This window comes from Bufo gargarizans, chromosome 1, assembly GCF_014858855.1.
Source record: "Bufo gargarizans isolate SCDJY-AF-19 chromosome 1, ASM1485885v1, whole genome shotgun sequence".
Lineage (NCBI taxonomy): Eukaryota > Metazoa > Chordata > Amphibia > Anura > Bufonidae > Bufo > Bufo gargarizans.
Genome location: NC_058080.1, coordinates 739,025,138 through 739,041,607, shown reverse-complemented (window position 1 = coordinate 739,041,607; position 16,470 = coordinate 739,025,138).

Here is a 16,470-nt window from a genome sequence, read left to right as displayed (position 1 = left end):
GTACACACTGCACATGACGGGTCTTACCTTGTGATATAAGAGGCTGGTGCTCCTCCATCATGGCCTCCTTGTACAGGTCCTTGTGTCCTTCTATATACTCCCACTCCTCCATGGAGAAATAGACAGTGACATCCTGACACCTTATAGGAACCTGACAACACAATGACACCGTCATCACCCAGACCCCTCCAGTGCTGTTACTGGAGAATTTCCCAGCATTCCCAGCACTGTCACCTCTCCAGTCAGCAGCTCCATCATCTTGTGGGTGAGCTCTAGGATCTTCTGCTCATGTATCAGGGGGTGAGGGGGAGGCTCTGTGATGGGGTGAGGGGTCCTGCTCCGCCCTCCTGACTCCTGGAGATGGATGATGGGAGTCACACAGTCCCCCGATGTCTTCTTCACTATTGTGTACTCCTGTGGATGGAGAGAGACACTTAGGGAATAAACCCTTCAGGGGCCATGTGCTCTCCTCCTGCCCTTTCCTCCTGGTACAACGTGCCTACTTACCTTCTCATGGCTCCTACAACATGACTATTGGTCACTGGTCACATGACACATCACTCACCATACTGGGGGCTGATCTTCAGGGTCTCCATCACTTGGAAGGTCTGGAGGCCGTTCTCCAGGACCCTGGACTCTTCCTATCACTTCCTATGATGGATTCTCCTTCCCGATGTCTAACTTGTTACAGAATACAATAAAGAGGAGCGAAATCTAGAAAAGTTTGGGTTTACCTCTCCGCTCAGCAGGGAGATGATCTCCAAGGTGAGGTCTAATATTCTTCTGCTGATCTCCTTCCTGTCCATCCTTGGTGGATCATTCAGGAGAAGAGGAGAGAACTGGAGGAGCTGGAGGCTTCTAGTACTGCAGGCGCCTTTATGAGAAGAGGAGAGGAAATCATCCAGGGGACAAGACCAGATGTCACCTCCAGAACCGCACTTCCTGAGCCTGGAGGGGCCCCGCTTTTCAGAGCCCCCACCACATGGATTCCAGGGGCCCCACATGGAGATTTCTGGTGGCTCCATAGGAGATAAATGTCTGATGGATGCAGGTCCCACCAGGGGCAAAACCCTCTGCAACCGCAACCGGGCCCCGCTGCCATCACATGTAATGGGAGCGCTCTATCTAACGGGGCCCGGCATGAAGTACAGTGACAATGCCGGGCCCCGTCAGAGCGCTCTTCATAATATGCGCACCTCGGGCAAGGGGGGAGGGTGCAGAGGCGGGGGGGGGGGGGGTCATGTGACTGTGATGTCACCAAAAGTCCTGAAGCCTCTTGCTATAAACACTCACAGGTTTCTGCCTACAACTGTATGGGCTTTGTGGCGGACTGAACCATCACTGGGGCTGCTGGAGAAGCCTGAGGGCTAGCCTCCTTCCTACGGACTATGGACTCAGTACTATGGAGATCCCCTCAGACCTATTGGGGTTACAAGGACCTATTAACCCTGATTTATGTGTGGAGTTTATATGTCACATCTTTCCTATTGCCCACTAAAGGTGCAGGGTGTGAATCCCGCAACCAAAAAGGGTGATTGTGTTAGTGATGGGATTAAGATAGCTGACTCTAGGAGTAGCCAACTCCGGTGTAGAGGAGTAGATCACCCTATGATACACTCAGGAGATAATCCCATCACATGTGTCTCCTCTCTCCCTATTCATTCACTTAGATACTGGGGGGGGGGGGGGGGGGTTGTCTGTTTTCATGCTGTTCATGTTTGATTACGTTATGTTGTTAGACTTCTTGAACTGTGTATATACTGAGTTGGTCTTCAATAAAGTCAGTTCTTGATTTACTATTAAATTTTGGTGTTGCCTGATGATTGAGGAGTTTAGCGTTCTGTCCTCATATATTGGCTTTGTCCAATTATTAGGCAGGTTTGGTCAGAGGACACTGGATTTCGGGTTCCAGAGCTGAAGGAGGAGGAACAGAGAACTCGGCTGACACAGAGGAGAGACGTCCCCGGCGGAGAGGGTAAGGACAGGACTGTGTGTATTGCAGAGCCACCCTGAGCTGCCCATGTGCTGTGGTGCCCCCTTCATAGCAGGGGAATGATGCACAGGTCTCGCACCCCCATGGCCGGCCTTGGCTCCCATCTTCTCCATTTCCTGCTGTCCCCACCCTTCTCCACTACAGACCAGCCCTTACCATTGGTAAATGTGGGCCAGTATGTCTCCCCATCAGATCATAATTTTGCAGGTTTCTGGTTCATCAAGAGGAGCCCCACTTACAGGTCAAACCAGTCCCCTGTCCTGTCACCAGTCACTGACAGAGCTAAGCCCCAGCAATACTGCCATGCCAGGGGCGCACCCATTAATTACATCGTCTCTGGGTCCAATACAGGCGGAGGCACTGCCGCTTCTGCCATTTATTATATGGCAATCATTGGAATGAACTTATAAAAGCCAGTTTTCTGATGTACAGGATTTGTATAAGCCGGATTTTGTGCAAAAAGGTTGTTATTTTGCTACTCTCACCACGTTGGGGGTAAAGTGGGTGGGGCTTAGTGGAAGGGCGCACATTTTATTATTAATTAATTCACCATTCATTCCATAGCGCTGTACATATGATAAGCGGTGCACATACATAATACAGACAATTGCACTAATCATAAACAAGATGAGTTACAAACTGGTACAGAAGTATATCTGGGCGTAACTACTGCGAGGGGGCACAAATCTGGGCGTAACTACTGCGAGGGGGCACATATCTGGGCGTAACTACTGCGAGGGGGCACATATCTGGGCGTAACTACTGCGAGGGGGCACATATCTGGGCGTAACTACTGCGAGGGGGCACATATCTGGGCGTAACTACTGCGAGGGGGCACATATCTGGGCGTAACTACTGCGAGGGGGCACATATCTGGGCGTAACTACTGCGAGGGGGCACATATCTGGGCGTAACTACTGCGAGGGGGCACATATCTGGGCGTAACTACTGCGAGGGGGCACATATCTGGGCGTAACTACTGCGAGGGGGCACATATCTGGGCGTAACTACTGCGAGGGGGCACATATCTGGGCGTAACTACTGCGAGGGGGCACATATCTGGGCGTAACTACTGCGAGGGGGCACATATCTGGGCGTAACTACTGCGAGGGGGCACATATCTGGGCGTAACTACTGCGAGGGGGCACATATCTGGGCGTAACTACTGCGAGGGGGCACATATCTGGGCGTAACTACTGCGAGGGGGCACATATCTGGGCGTAACTACTGCGAGGGGGCACATATCTGGGCGTAACTACTGCGAGGGGGCACATATCTTGTCCTCAGGCACATGAAGTCCTCAGGCACAACTTGTCCTCAGGCACATGAAGAGCAAGATCTGCACCTCCATGGACCAATACCAGTTTGCCTACAGAGCACATAGGTCGGCTGAGGACGCCGTCTCACTTACCCTTCACACTGCGCTGTCACACTGGAGCAGAGAGACAGCTGTGTGCGGATGCTGTTCATTGATTACAGCTCGGCCTTTAACACCATCCCTCCCAACAAGTTGGCAATGAAACTGAACAACTTGGGTCTCGGCTCACACCTGTGCAACTGGATACTGGATTTTCTTACAAAAAGACCACAAATCGTACGCATGGGCAAGCACTTCTCTTCATCCTTAACACTAAACACTGGGGCACCGCAAGGCTGTGTGTGGAGCCCTCTCCTTTACTCCCTCTTCACAAATGACTGTAAACCTATTCAGTGCAATGTTTTTTTTTTCTAGTGTAATGCTTTAGTTTAAATGTCAGTTCTTGTTCCCCTGTCCATGGCATCTAGGATTGCTCCAAACAACATTTCATTGTATTGTACATTGTATTACATTGTATTGTACAGTGACAATAAAGGCATCTTATCTATCTCGGCGTAACTACTGTGAGGGGGCACATATCTGGGCATAACTACTGTGAGGGGGCACATATCTGGGCATAACTACTGTGAGGGGGCACATATCTGGGCATAACTACTGTGAGGGGGCACATATCTGGGCATAACTACTGTGAGGGGGCACATATCTGGGCATAACTACTGTGAGGGGGCACATATCTGGGCATAACTACTGTGAGGGGGCACATATCTGGGCATAACTACTGTGAGGGGGCACATATCTGGGCATAACTACTGTGAGGGGGCACATATCTGGGCATAACTACTGTGAGGGGGCACATATCTGGGCATAACTACTGTGAGGGGGCACATATCTGGGCATAACTACTGTGAGGGGGCACATATCTGGGCATAACTACTGTGAGGGGGCACATATCTGGGCATAACTACTGTGAGGGGGCACATATCTGGGCATAACTACTGTGAGGGGGCACATATCTGGGCATAACTACTGTGAGGGGCACATATCTGGGCATAACTACTGTGAGGGGGCACATATCTGGGCATAACTACTGTGAGGGGGCACATATCTGGGCCATAACTACTGTGAGGGGGCACATATCTGGGCCATAACTACTGTGAGGGGGCACATATCTGGGCCATAACTACTGTGAGGGGGCACATATCTGGGCCATAACTACTGTGAGGGGGCACATATCTGGGCCATAACTACTGTGAGGGGGCACATATCTGGGCCATAACTACTGTGAGGGGGCACATATCTGGGCCATAACTACTGTGAGGGGGCACATATCTGGGCCATAACTACTGTGAGGGGGCACATATCTGGGCCATAACTACTGTGAGGGGGCACATATCTGGGCCATAACTACTGTGAGGGGGCACATATCTGGGCCATAACTACTGTGAGGGGGCACATATCTGGGCCATAACTACTGTGAGGGGGCACATATCTGGGCCATAACTACTGTGAGGGGGCACATATCTGGGCCATAACTACTGTGAGGGGGCACATATCTGGGAATAACTACTGTGAGGGGGCACATATCTATACATAACTACCACGAGGGGGCATATATCTATACATAACTACTGTGAGGGGGCACATATCTATACATAACTACCGCGAGGGAGCACATATCTAGGCATAACTACTTTGAGGGGGCACATATCTGGCATAACTACTGTGAGGGGGCACATATCTAGGCATAACTACTGTGAGGGGGCACATATCTAGGCATAACTACTGTGAGGGGGCACATATCTGGCATAACTACTGTGAGGGGGCACATATCTGGCATAACTAATGTGAGGGGGCACATATCTGGCATAACTACTGTAAAAGGGGCACATATCTGGCATAACTACTTTGAGAGGAACAAAGGCGTGTATAACTGCTGTGAGGGGCCACAAGGAGAACATAACTTTTGTGAAGGGGCCACAAGGTGGGGATTAGTACTGTGTGGTAGCACTTAGGGGAAATGTCCTAGATAACCCTGCTATACATTGGCATGGCTCAGTCTTACAGGCCAGCACAGCGCCCCCTGCTGGTGATGTCACTGGGGCAGTCACCATCCCTTCCTTATGTGATTATTATTTTTTTCTCTATCACCACAGGGACCTTGTTCTGGCTCCAGCGGACATCACGCCGACGCCAGCGACACCCTGGACGAGGTAGGACCAGATTTCATTAGTTAGGACTAGGTGAGTGCAGCCATGCATTGGGCCTAGTGGGAAAAAAAATTGCCGCTATAAATTTGGGATGGGGGGGTGCAATCCAAAGATTGCACTGGGGCCCATAACTGTCTAGTTATGCCACTGGGTCCCACCTCTGGGCTGTGCTCAGCTGTGTCCAGAACTCCTAGAGAAGAGACTGGAGAGAGCTGAGCTCAGGCCGGGCCCCGCTCCATTCATTCTCCTCCTGGATGCAAGGGCCCCTCACCAGGACAGTCAGGAGCCAGCGAAGGATGACAACCCCCACTATCCCCACTACTCCCCCCATCATACTAAGCTGAGGAGCGGAGAAGGATTCCTTGTGTGTAATGGAGGAGACTCTCCAGAGGTGACATGTCTGAGCTCTCCACCACACTGTCTCCTCACAGCTCATCTTACCTGCAGGCTGGAGGAATGGCTGATACCAGAGAGAACAAGAGCCCTGACTACCGACCAGGACCTGCCCAGTATCTGCTGCACTGCCAGAGCTGAAGGACCTGGGGTGACGTCACTGTCATGTGATCAGTGCAGGGGGCGGGGCGGGGCTCAAAAGTAAAAGGACCGCGTGGTAAAGATCATGTGACAAGAGGGGCGGCTTTTGTACGGACCTGTGATGTATCACCATCCCAGGTCCTTCCCCACTTCGTCTCCTCTTTATTGCTAACCCCGACCCCTGCACTGATCACATGTCGGTGACGTCACCCCAGGTCCTTCAGCTCTGGCAGTGCAGCAGATACTGGGCAGGTCCTGGTCGGTAGTCGGGGCTCTTGTTCTCTCTGGTATCAGCCATTCCTCCAGCCTGCAGGTAAGATGAGCTGTGAGGAGATATAAAGTGTTCTGCATTTTTTTTTACTATTTTTATTCTGTTGTTTTCTGAGATATTTCTTCTGATGACCCCTCCTCAGTAAAGGTCATCAGTAGCGTTCAGTGAATTGAGCTTCAGATCCTCAATCCGAAGTTGATTGTCTCCATTGGCTCCGCGGAGTTAAAGGGGTTCTGCACTTTCATTTAACTGATGATCTATCCTCTGGATAGATCATTAGCTTCTGATCGGCGGGGGTCCTACACCCGAGACCCCCGCCGATCAGCTGTTTGAGAAGGATGCGGCGCTCCAGCAGCGCCGCGGCCTTCTCATTCTTTACCGCCGGGCCACTGACGTCACGACTAGTATCAACAAGTCTGGGCAGGGCTAAGCACCATTCAAGTAAACAGAGCTTAGCCCCGCCCAGGCCAGTTGATAATAGTCGTGACGTCACTGGGCCCGGCCGTAAACAGTGAGAAGGCCGCGGCACTGCTGGAGCGCCGCTGCCTTCTCAAACAGCTGATCGGCGGGGGTCCCGGGTGTCGGACCCCCGCCGATCAGATGCTGATGATCTATCCAGAGACGCACAGGTTTAACTTTAACTTTAACAAAAATAAATAAATCATTTGTCCATTTCTCTGGAAAGATCGACACTCGGAATCAACTTTTCTTTTCTTTGCAAGCGCAATTTTAGGATTTAGGATCAGTAGTTATATTTTAATAAACTACAAATGTAAACAAAAAAATGGGCCTTATTGCCGTTCACTCCGCGGCACACACTGGCTTTTGTACAGATAGGAACGACAGTCACACGGGTCGCATGTAGAATTCACCAAACCGGTTTGGCACTAAGACAGAAATTGCTCTTCAATAAAAAAAACTAAGATGAAGAACAAGAGCGCAATATTCTCCAAGGAATAAAAGTGTGACGCTACTGCTTGCAGGACAAAAAGCGCTTTTGAAAATAAACCACTACAGCACAAGATGGCCCCTGCAGATATATACAGGTCCTTCTCAAAAAATTTAGCATATTGTGATAAAGTTCATTATTTTCTGTAATGTACTGATAAACATTAGACTTTCATATATTTTAGATTCATTACACACCAACTGAAGTAGTTCAAGCCTTTTATTGTTTTAATATTGATGATTTTGGCTTACAGCTCATGAAAACCCAAATTCCTATCTCAAAAAATTAGCATATTTCATCCGACCAATAAAAGAAAAGTGTTTTTAATACAAAAAAAGTCAACCTTCAAATAATTATGTTCAGTTCTGCCCTCAATACTTGGTCGGGAATCCTTTTGCAGAAATGACTGCTTCAATGCGGCGTGGCATGGAGGCAATCAGCCTGTGGCACTGCTGAGGTGTTATGGAGGCCCAGGATGCTTCAATGCGGCGTGGCATGGAGGCAATCAGCCTGTGGCACTGCTGAGGTGTTATGGAGGCCCAGGAGGCTTCGATAGCGGCCTTAAGCTCATCCAGAGTGTTGGGTCTTGCGTCTCTCAACTTTCTCTTCCCAATATCCCACAGATTCTCTATGGGGTTCAGGTCAGGAGAGTTGGCAGGCCAATTGAGCACAGTAATACCATGGTCAGTAAACCAATTACCAGTGGTTTTGGCGCTGTGAGCAGGTGCCAGGTCGTGCTGAAAAATGACATCTTCATCTCCATAAAGCTTTTCAGCAGATGGAAGCATGAAGTGCTCCAAAATCTCCTGATAGCGGCTGCATTGACCCTGCCCTTGATAAAACACAGTGGACCAACACCAGCAGCTGACATGGCCCCCAGACCATCACTGACTGTGGGGACTTGACACTGGACTTCAGGCATTTTGGCATTTCCCTCTCCCCAGTCTTCCTCCAGACTCTGGCACCTTGATTTCCGAATGACATGCAAAATTTGCTTTCATCCGAAAAAAGTACTTTGGACCACTGAGCAACAGTCCAGTGCTGCTTCTCTGTAGCCCAGGTCAGGCGCTTCTGCCGCTGTTTCTGGTTCAAAAGTGGCTTGACCTGGGGAATGCGGCACCTGTAGCCCATTTCCTGCACACGCCTGTACACGGTGGCTCTGGATGTTTCTACTCCAGACTCAGTCCACTGCTTCCGCAGGTCCCCCAAGGTCTGGAATCGGTCCTTCTCCACAATCTTCCTCAGGGTACGGTCACCTCTTCTCGTTGTGCAGCGTTTTCTGCCACACTTTTTCCTTCCCACAGACTTCCCACTGAGGTGCCTTGATACAGCACTCTGGGAACAGCCTATTCCTTCAGAAATTTCTTTCTGTGTCTTACCCTCTTGCTTGAGGGTGTCAATGATGGCCTTCTGGACAGCAGTCAGGTCGGCAGTCTTACCCATGATTGCGGTTTTGAGTAATGAACCAGGCTGGGAGTTTTTAAAAGCCTCAGGAATCTTTTGCAGGTGTTTAGAGTTAATTAGTTGATTCAGATGATTAGGTTAATAGCTCGTTTAGAGAACCTTTTCATGATATGCTAATTTTTTGAGATAGGAATTTGGGGTTTTCATGAGCTGTATGCCAAAATCATCAATATTAAAACAATAAAAGGCTTGAACTACTTCAGTTGTGTGTAATGAATCTAAAATATATGAAAGTCTAATGTTTATCAGTACATTACAGAAAATAATGAACTTTATCACAATATGCTAATTTTTTTAGAAGGACCTGTATAATTCTCAGTTTGGCAATCCCGCAGCTTCAACTCTCCCTGCCACTGTGCCTGCCTCTCTCCCTGCCACTGTGCCTGCCTCTCTCCCTTTCACAGTAGGTGACAAGATGCTGACATAGCACTTTCAGCTCTGCTCTTCTCCGTCCCTTCAGCATTATGGCGCCGGACTCAGGGATGGGAGGGGCTTTACATTGTGAGAAGCGCTGCGTGCATCCGGCGGTCTGCCAATCTGGAGCAGCACTTCTACAGAAGCCATCACTACTCACGAGAAGTGATGTGACGGCTTCTGTAGAAGCGCTGCTAATGGCAGACTGCCGGATATAGGTTGCGCTTCTTACAGTGTGCGGTGCCTTCAGCTCTTCCCCACTCCAGTGCCATCAGCCGCCCCCTCTGTGCCACCATCTTATCCCCCCCCTAGTGCCACCAGCTTATCTCCCCTAGTGCCACCAGCTTATCCCCCCCTAGTGCCACCAGCTTATCCCCCCCTAGTGCCACCAGCTTATCCCCCCCCTAGTGCCACCAGCTTATCCCCCCCTAGTGCCACCAGCTTATCCCCCCTAGTGCCACCAGCTTATCCCCACCTAGTGCCACCAGCTTATAACCCCAGTGCCATCAGGCTCCTTCCAGTGCCACCAGCTTTTCCCCCCAGTGCCACCCTGTGCTCCCTGAGTTCTCATCCTCTGTAAACTATTGCATCCCTGTGCTCCCTGAGTTCCCAGTGCCTTGCAGAGCATTGCACCCCAGTGCATTCAGATGTCACGGTCCCTCTCGTGACAGAGGTGAGAAGATCGGATAGACTGCTGCACGTGAGGCTATCTGATATCTCAGTTTTCCTCTTTGTATGTTGTTGTTCGGCAGGATCCCACCTCTCCTCAGGTTCTGCTTGTTATCAGTGAAGAGGCTCTATTTAGGTCCGCCTCACACTGCTGACCATGCGGTTGATATTTCCTCTTGGAGTTGCTAGAGCTTGTTTGTCTTGGATCTCCTGCTTCTCCCGACATCCCAAAGCTAAGTACTAGTTGCCTTTTCTGTTTGCTGTTCTCTGGTGTGTCTTGGTTCTAGGCCTCAGGGAGGCACGGGCTTCTTCATCTGGGAAGGAACCAGCTGTCTCAACTCCTGCTACCTATCCTAGGGCTCATCAGTTTTAGCAGGGCATATCCGGCGTATGAGCATTTCCACCATCAGATCTACTCATACTGGCAGGAGTTAGGGAAAGGCCTAGGGATTACTAGGAGGTCACCGTCCCTCTGCCTTAGCTTTTGAGGCCTAGACTGTTGTCTATTCCTTTTGTGTGTATCTGGTGTTTTCCCCTTCCCCATTACCCGTGACATCAGAGTTCCATGCAAAATGTAGTAATATCTCTGCTCCAAAAATCCGTTAAAAAAAAGTGATGAAAATAAATGTATTTGGGGTTTGTATACTATTTTTCGCTCTGGCATGCTGAAAGTGGGCGGGACTTACAGCCCACTTAGGAAAGGGCAGGCTTACAGCGCGCCAAATGTCAGCACAATTCTGAAACAAAAATCTGTCTCACAGAAGCAACCAATAGTTGTTATAGAGTCAGATACAAGCGTCTCTCCCTGCACCAGATTTATTATCCAGCCAGAGCCACTGTGATAAACCTGAGCTAAGCCTAATCCATCTATGTGATTAGTAAATCTGGCCAGAGTTCTCCGTCCAGGCAGAACATTGCAACCCAGTACACAAAGGTAAAATCCCTGCAGAGCATTGCAAGGGGATTGGAGTTGGTGACTCAGCAGACTGTGCCGTCAACTTCCCATAATGCACCTGGTACCATCTCACGCACCCAGCTGTCCACTTGATGTAACATGATTCGTCAGACCCAGGCCGCCTTACTCCATTGTTCTGTGGTCCAATTTTAAAGCTCATGTGGCCTTTAAAGGCGTATGGAGGCCCTGACCGGTCTGCAGCTACGCAGCCCCATACACAACAAGCTACAATGCCCTGTGAGTCCTGGCACTAGGGGCATAGCTATAGGGGAAGCGGCTGCTTTGGTGCCTGAACTTAGAGGGGGCCCACCCAGGAAATGGACTAAAAAAAATGTTAGGCCTCTTCCACACAGGTGTTGCGGGAAAAGGTGCGGGTGCGTTGCGGGAACATGCCCAATTTTTCTGCGCGAGTGCAAAACATTGTAATGCGTTTTGCACTCGCGTGAGAAAAATCGTGCATGTTTGGTACCCAAACCGGAACTTCTTCACAGAAGTTTGGGCTTGGGATCGGTGTTCAGTAGATTTGTATTATTTTCCCTTATAACATGGTTATAAGGGAAAATAATAGCATTCTGAATACAGAATGCATAGTACAATAGCGCTGGAGGGGTTAAAAAACTGAAAAAATAATTTAACTCACCTTAATCCACTTGATCACGCAGCCGGCATCTCTTCTGTGCTGTGTACAGGAAAAGGACCTGTGGTGACGTCACTCCGGTCATCACATGATCCATCACCATGGTAAAAGATCATGTGATGACCGGAGTGACGTCACCACAGGTCCTTTTCCTGTACACAGCACAGAAGAGATGCCGGCTGCGTGATCAAGTGGATTAAGGTGAGTTAAATTATTTTTTCTGTTTTTTTAACCCCTCCAGCGCTATTGTACTATGCATTCTGTATTCAGAATGCTATTATTTTCCCTTATAACCATGTTATAAGGGAAAATAATACAATCTACAGAACACCGATCCCAAGCCCGAACTTCTGTGAAGAAGTTCGGGTTTGGGTACCAAACATGCCGATTTTTCTCATGCTCGGGCAAAACGCATTACAATGTTTTGCACTCGCGCGGAAAAATCGTGCATGTTCCCGCAACGCACCTGTACCTTTTCCCGCAACGCCCGTGTGAAAGAGGCCTAACATTTTTTTAGTCCACTTCCTGGGTGGGCCCCCTCTAAGTTCAGGCACCAAAGCAGGCACACTTGCTTGCGATTTTCACGCAGCCCCATTCACTTCTATGGGGCCTGCATGCGTGAAAAACACACAAAATAGAGCTTGCTGCGATTTTCACGAAACGCACAAGTGATGTGTGAAAATCACCGCTCATGTGAACAGCCCCATAGAAATGAAGGGATCCTGATTCAGTGCGGGTGCAATACGTTGAACTCACGCATCACATCCGCGCGGAAAACTCGCCCGTGTGAAAGGGGCCTTATTGTCAGGGCCCCCTCAACGATATTATACAATGATTTTATATACAGAGACACTGTAGGAATCGGACGGATTGGCTGCCAGGCCTGGTCTGAGAGAGTGACTAGTTACAGGAGTGGGGGGGTTGTGAAGTTAAGGAGGGGGGGGGGGTCGTTAAAAAAATTGCTGTGGGGCCTAGTCATTTCAAGCTACGCCACTGCCCGGCACCTTTCTGTCATCACCAGCAATAACGTTTTCACTTTGAACCTCTACAGTGTACTCATTTCTTGTTGGGTGGTCTGGCATTTCATTGTTACAATTTTGGAGTTTGTATGCCTTTTTGATAATTTTTTTATTCCATTTTTTTAGGGAGGTTAGGCGACAAAAAAACATGCAAATTGGCCACTTAATTTTCTTTCCACCATTACTGCATATGATCTTATTTTTATAGTACCAGTTTAATTTAGTGCATTCTAGTGTGTCAGTATATCAGTTTAATGGAACTCATTTTACTGCTTCAATATGCCAGATTAATTCAACTTTTTTTAGTGTGTCAATATACAAGTTTAATAGATTGCACTTTCCTGCATCAGTATACCAGTTTATTATAAAGGCATTTAGGTGCATCAGTATACCAGTTTAATTCAAGGCATTGTAGTACGGCAATAAACCAGTTTAATTCAACACATTTTTTTCTTTGTCAGCATACCAGTTTAATTCAATGCATTCTAGTGCATCAATATACCAGTTTAATTTACCGCATTCAATGGCATGAGCATGTCTATGGTTATGGTCAGTGCTCCTACATCAGAGTGATAGGAGAAGAAGAGATACACTGTGCCCTGGTTATGGCGAAGGCCAGAGTTACACCTACCAGTACTCAGACAATACCAAGACTTGTACTGACAGCAGCCGTAGTTTCAGCATCAGTAAGCAAGTTTCTGAGAGAAGAATTGGAATTGAAAATACAGTCAGGTCCATAAATATTGGGACATCGACACAATTCTATTATTTTTGGCTCTATACAGCACCACAATTGGAATTACAACAGTTTGCATATGTGCCTCCCACTTGTTAAGGAACCAAAAGTAATGGGACAATTGGCTTCTCAGCTGCTCCATGGCCGGGTGTGTGTTATTCCCTCATTATCCCAATTACAATGAGCAGATAAAAGGTCCATAGTTCATTTCAAGTCTGCTATTTGCATTTGGAATCTGTTGCTGTCAACTCTCAAGATGAGATCCAAAGAGCTGTCACTATCAGTGAAGCAAGCCATCATTAGGCTGAAAAAACAAAACAAACCCATCAGAGAGATAGCAAAAGCATTAGGTGTGGCCAAAACAACTGTTTGGAACATTCTTAAAAAGAAGGAACGCACTGGAGAGCTCAGCAACACCAAAAGACCATGGAAAACAACTGTCATGGATGACTGAAGAATTCTTTCCCTGGTGAAGAAAACCCTTCACAACAGTTGGCCAGATCAAGAACACTCTCCAGGAGGTAGGTGTATTTGTGTCAAAGTCAACAATGAAGAGAAGACTTCAACTGAGTGAATACAGAGGGTTCACCACAAGATGTGAACCATTGGTGAGCCTCAAAAACAGGAAGGCCAGATTAGAGTTTGCCAACTTGTACCAGAGTGATGGGAAGAGAAGAGTATGGAGAAGGAAAGGAACTGCTCATGATCCTAAGCATACCGCCTCATCAGTGAAGCATGGTGGTGGTAGTGTCATGGCGTGGTCATGTATGGCTGCCAATGGAACTGGTTCTCTTGTATTTATTGATGATGTGACTGCTGACAAAAGCAGCAGGATGAATTCTAAAGTGTTTCAGGCAATATTATCTGCTCATATTCAGCCAAATGCTTCAGAACTCATTGGACGGCGCTTCACAGTGCAGATGGACAATGACCCAAAGCATACTGCAAAAGCAACCAAATAGTGTTATGCAATGGCCGAGTCAATCACCGGACCTGAATCCGATTGAGCTGCATTTCACTGGCTGAAGACAAAACTGTAGGGAAAATGCCCCAAGAACAAGCAGGAACTGAAGACAGTTGCAGTAGAAGCCTGGCAGAGCATCACCAGGGATGAAACCCAGCGTCTGGTGATGTCTATGCGTTCCAGACTTCAGGCTATTACATAGTTAATACGGTTAAAAAAAGACAAACATCCATCAAGTTCAACCAAGGGATAGGTGGGGACGCGAATCCCAGAAGGAAGTGAGACTCTGATTTCTACACGTTTTCATAAGCATTTATGTTTTTTACTTTTAAGAATTCGTCTAAACCCTTTATGAAACTGTCCACTGTTCCTGCTGTGACCATCTCCTGAGGAAGTCTATTCCACAGATATTCTTACAGTAAAGAAGCTTTGATGCTTCTGGAGACTGAACTTTTTCCTCTCCAGTCGGAGGCAGTGCCCCCTTGTCTTTTGAGCACATTTTACATGGAACAGCTTTTCCCCGTATTTTTTGTATGGCCCATTTATATACTTGTACAGGTTAATCATGTCCCCCCTTAGACGTCTCTTCTCAAGACTAAATAAATTAAATTATTTGAATCTTTCTTCATAACTAAGACCCTCCATGCCCCTTATCATTTTAGTTGCTCTCCTCTGTACTTTTTCCAGCTGCAGTGCGTCCTTTCTATGAAATGATGCCCAGAACTGGTCTGCGTATTCCAAATGAGGCCGCACCAGTGCTTTGTAAAGTGGTAATATTACATCCCTGCCCCGCGAATCCATGCCTCGTTTAATGCATGACAATATCCTGGTGGCCTTAGAAGCAGCTGATTGACATTGTATACTATAATTTAATCTACCACCCACAAGGACACCCAAATCCTTCTCTACAAGTGACTCCCCCAGTGTTACATCACCTAGGACATATGAAGCACAGAGATTATTACTACCAAGATGCATAACTTTACATTTGTCCACATTGAACCTCATTTGACAAGTTGATGCCCAATCACTCAGAGTGTTCAAGTCAGGTTGTAGTTTTTGGACCTCTTCCATAGACCGCACAGTTCTACACAGTTTAGTGTCATCTGCAAAAATGGATATATCATATGGTGCTATTAATCCCGTCCTCAATATCATTAATAAATAATTTAAATAATAAAGGGCCCAGCACTGAACCTTGGGGTCACCACTTATAACCTGGGACCCTTCTGAATAGGAATCATTGACCACACCGTCCTTCAGCCAGTTTCCAATCCAACTACAAACTATACTTTCCAAGCCAATAGACCTTACTTCACTTATTAAGCGTCTATGAGGGACAGTATCAAAAGCCTTTGCAAAATCCAGAAACACTACATCCACAGTCATCCCTCTGTCCAGGCTACTACTCACCTCCTCATAAAAACAAATCAGGTTAGTCTGCCAACTTCTGTCCTTGATAAACCCATGCTGGTTATCGCTTTTAATATTATTTATAGTCACCTACTCCTGTATATAGTCCCTTAAGATTCCTTCAAACATTTTCCCCACAACAGAAGTTAAACTAACTGGTCTATAATTACCTGTGAAGGACCAAGATCCTTTTTTTGAATATGGGCACCACGTTTGCCTTGCGCCAATCACTTGGCACTGTACCAGTCCCTAGAGAATCCTTAAACATTATAAACAGGGGCACAGCCATGACTGAACAGAGCTCTTTAAGCACTCTTGGGTGTAATCCATCTGGACCCGGAGTTTTGTTCACATTTACCTCATTAAACTGATTGCAAAGGATTTGCAACCAAGTATTAAAAAGTAAAAGTTTGATTTATGATTATTATTCTGTCCCATTACTTTTGGTTCCTTAACAAGTGGGAGGCACAGATGCAAACTGTTGTAATTCCTACACTGTTCACCTGATTTGGATGTAAATACCCTTAAATTAAAGCTGACAGTCTGTAGGTAAAGCACATCTTGTGCGTTTCTTTTCAAATCCATTGTGGTGGTGTATAGAGCCAAAAATGTTAGAATTGTGACGATGTCCCAATATTTATGGACCTGACTATAGATGAAGAATATTTTTGGACAAACTCACAAGTTGTCCTAGGATACATAAACAACGAAGCGTGAAGATTCATATCTTTGTCGCCCACATAGTTGAGAAAATTCGGGAAATAACCAATCCTGAACGTTGGCATCACATTGACACAAGGCATAACCCAGCAGATCATGCTTCAAGAGGCCTGAATGTAACAGAATCGAAAAATTCTAATTTGTTCACAGGCCCAGAGTTCCTTTGTGAAAAGGAAATCTCGCCCAGTAAAGGTTACACAGAATTGT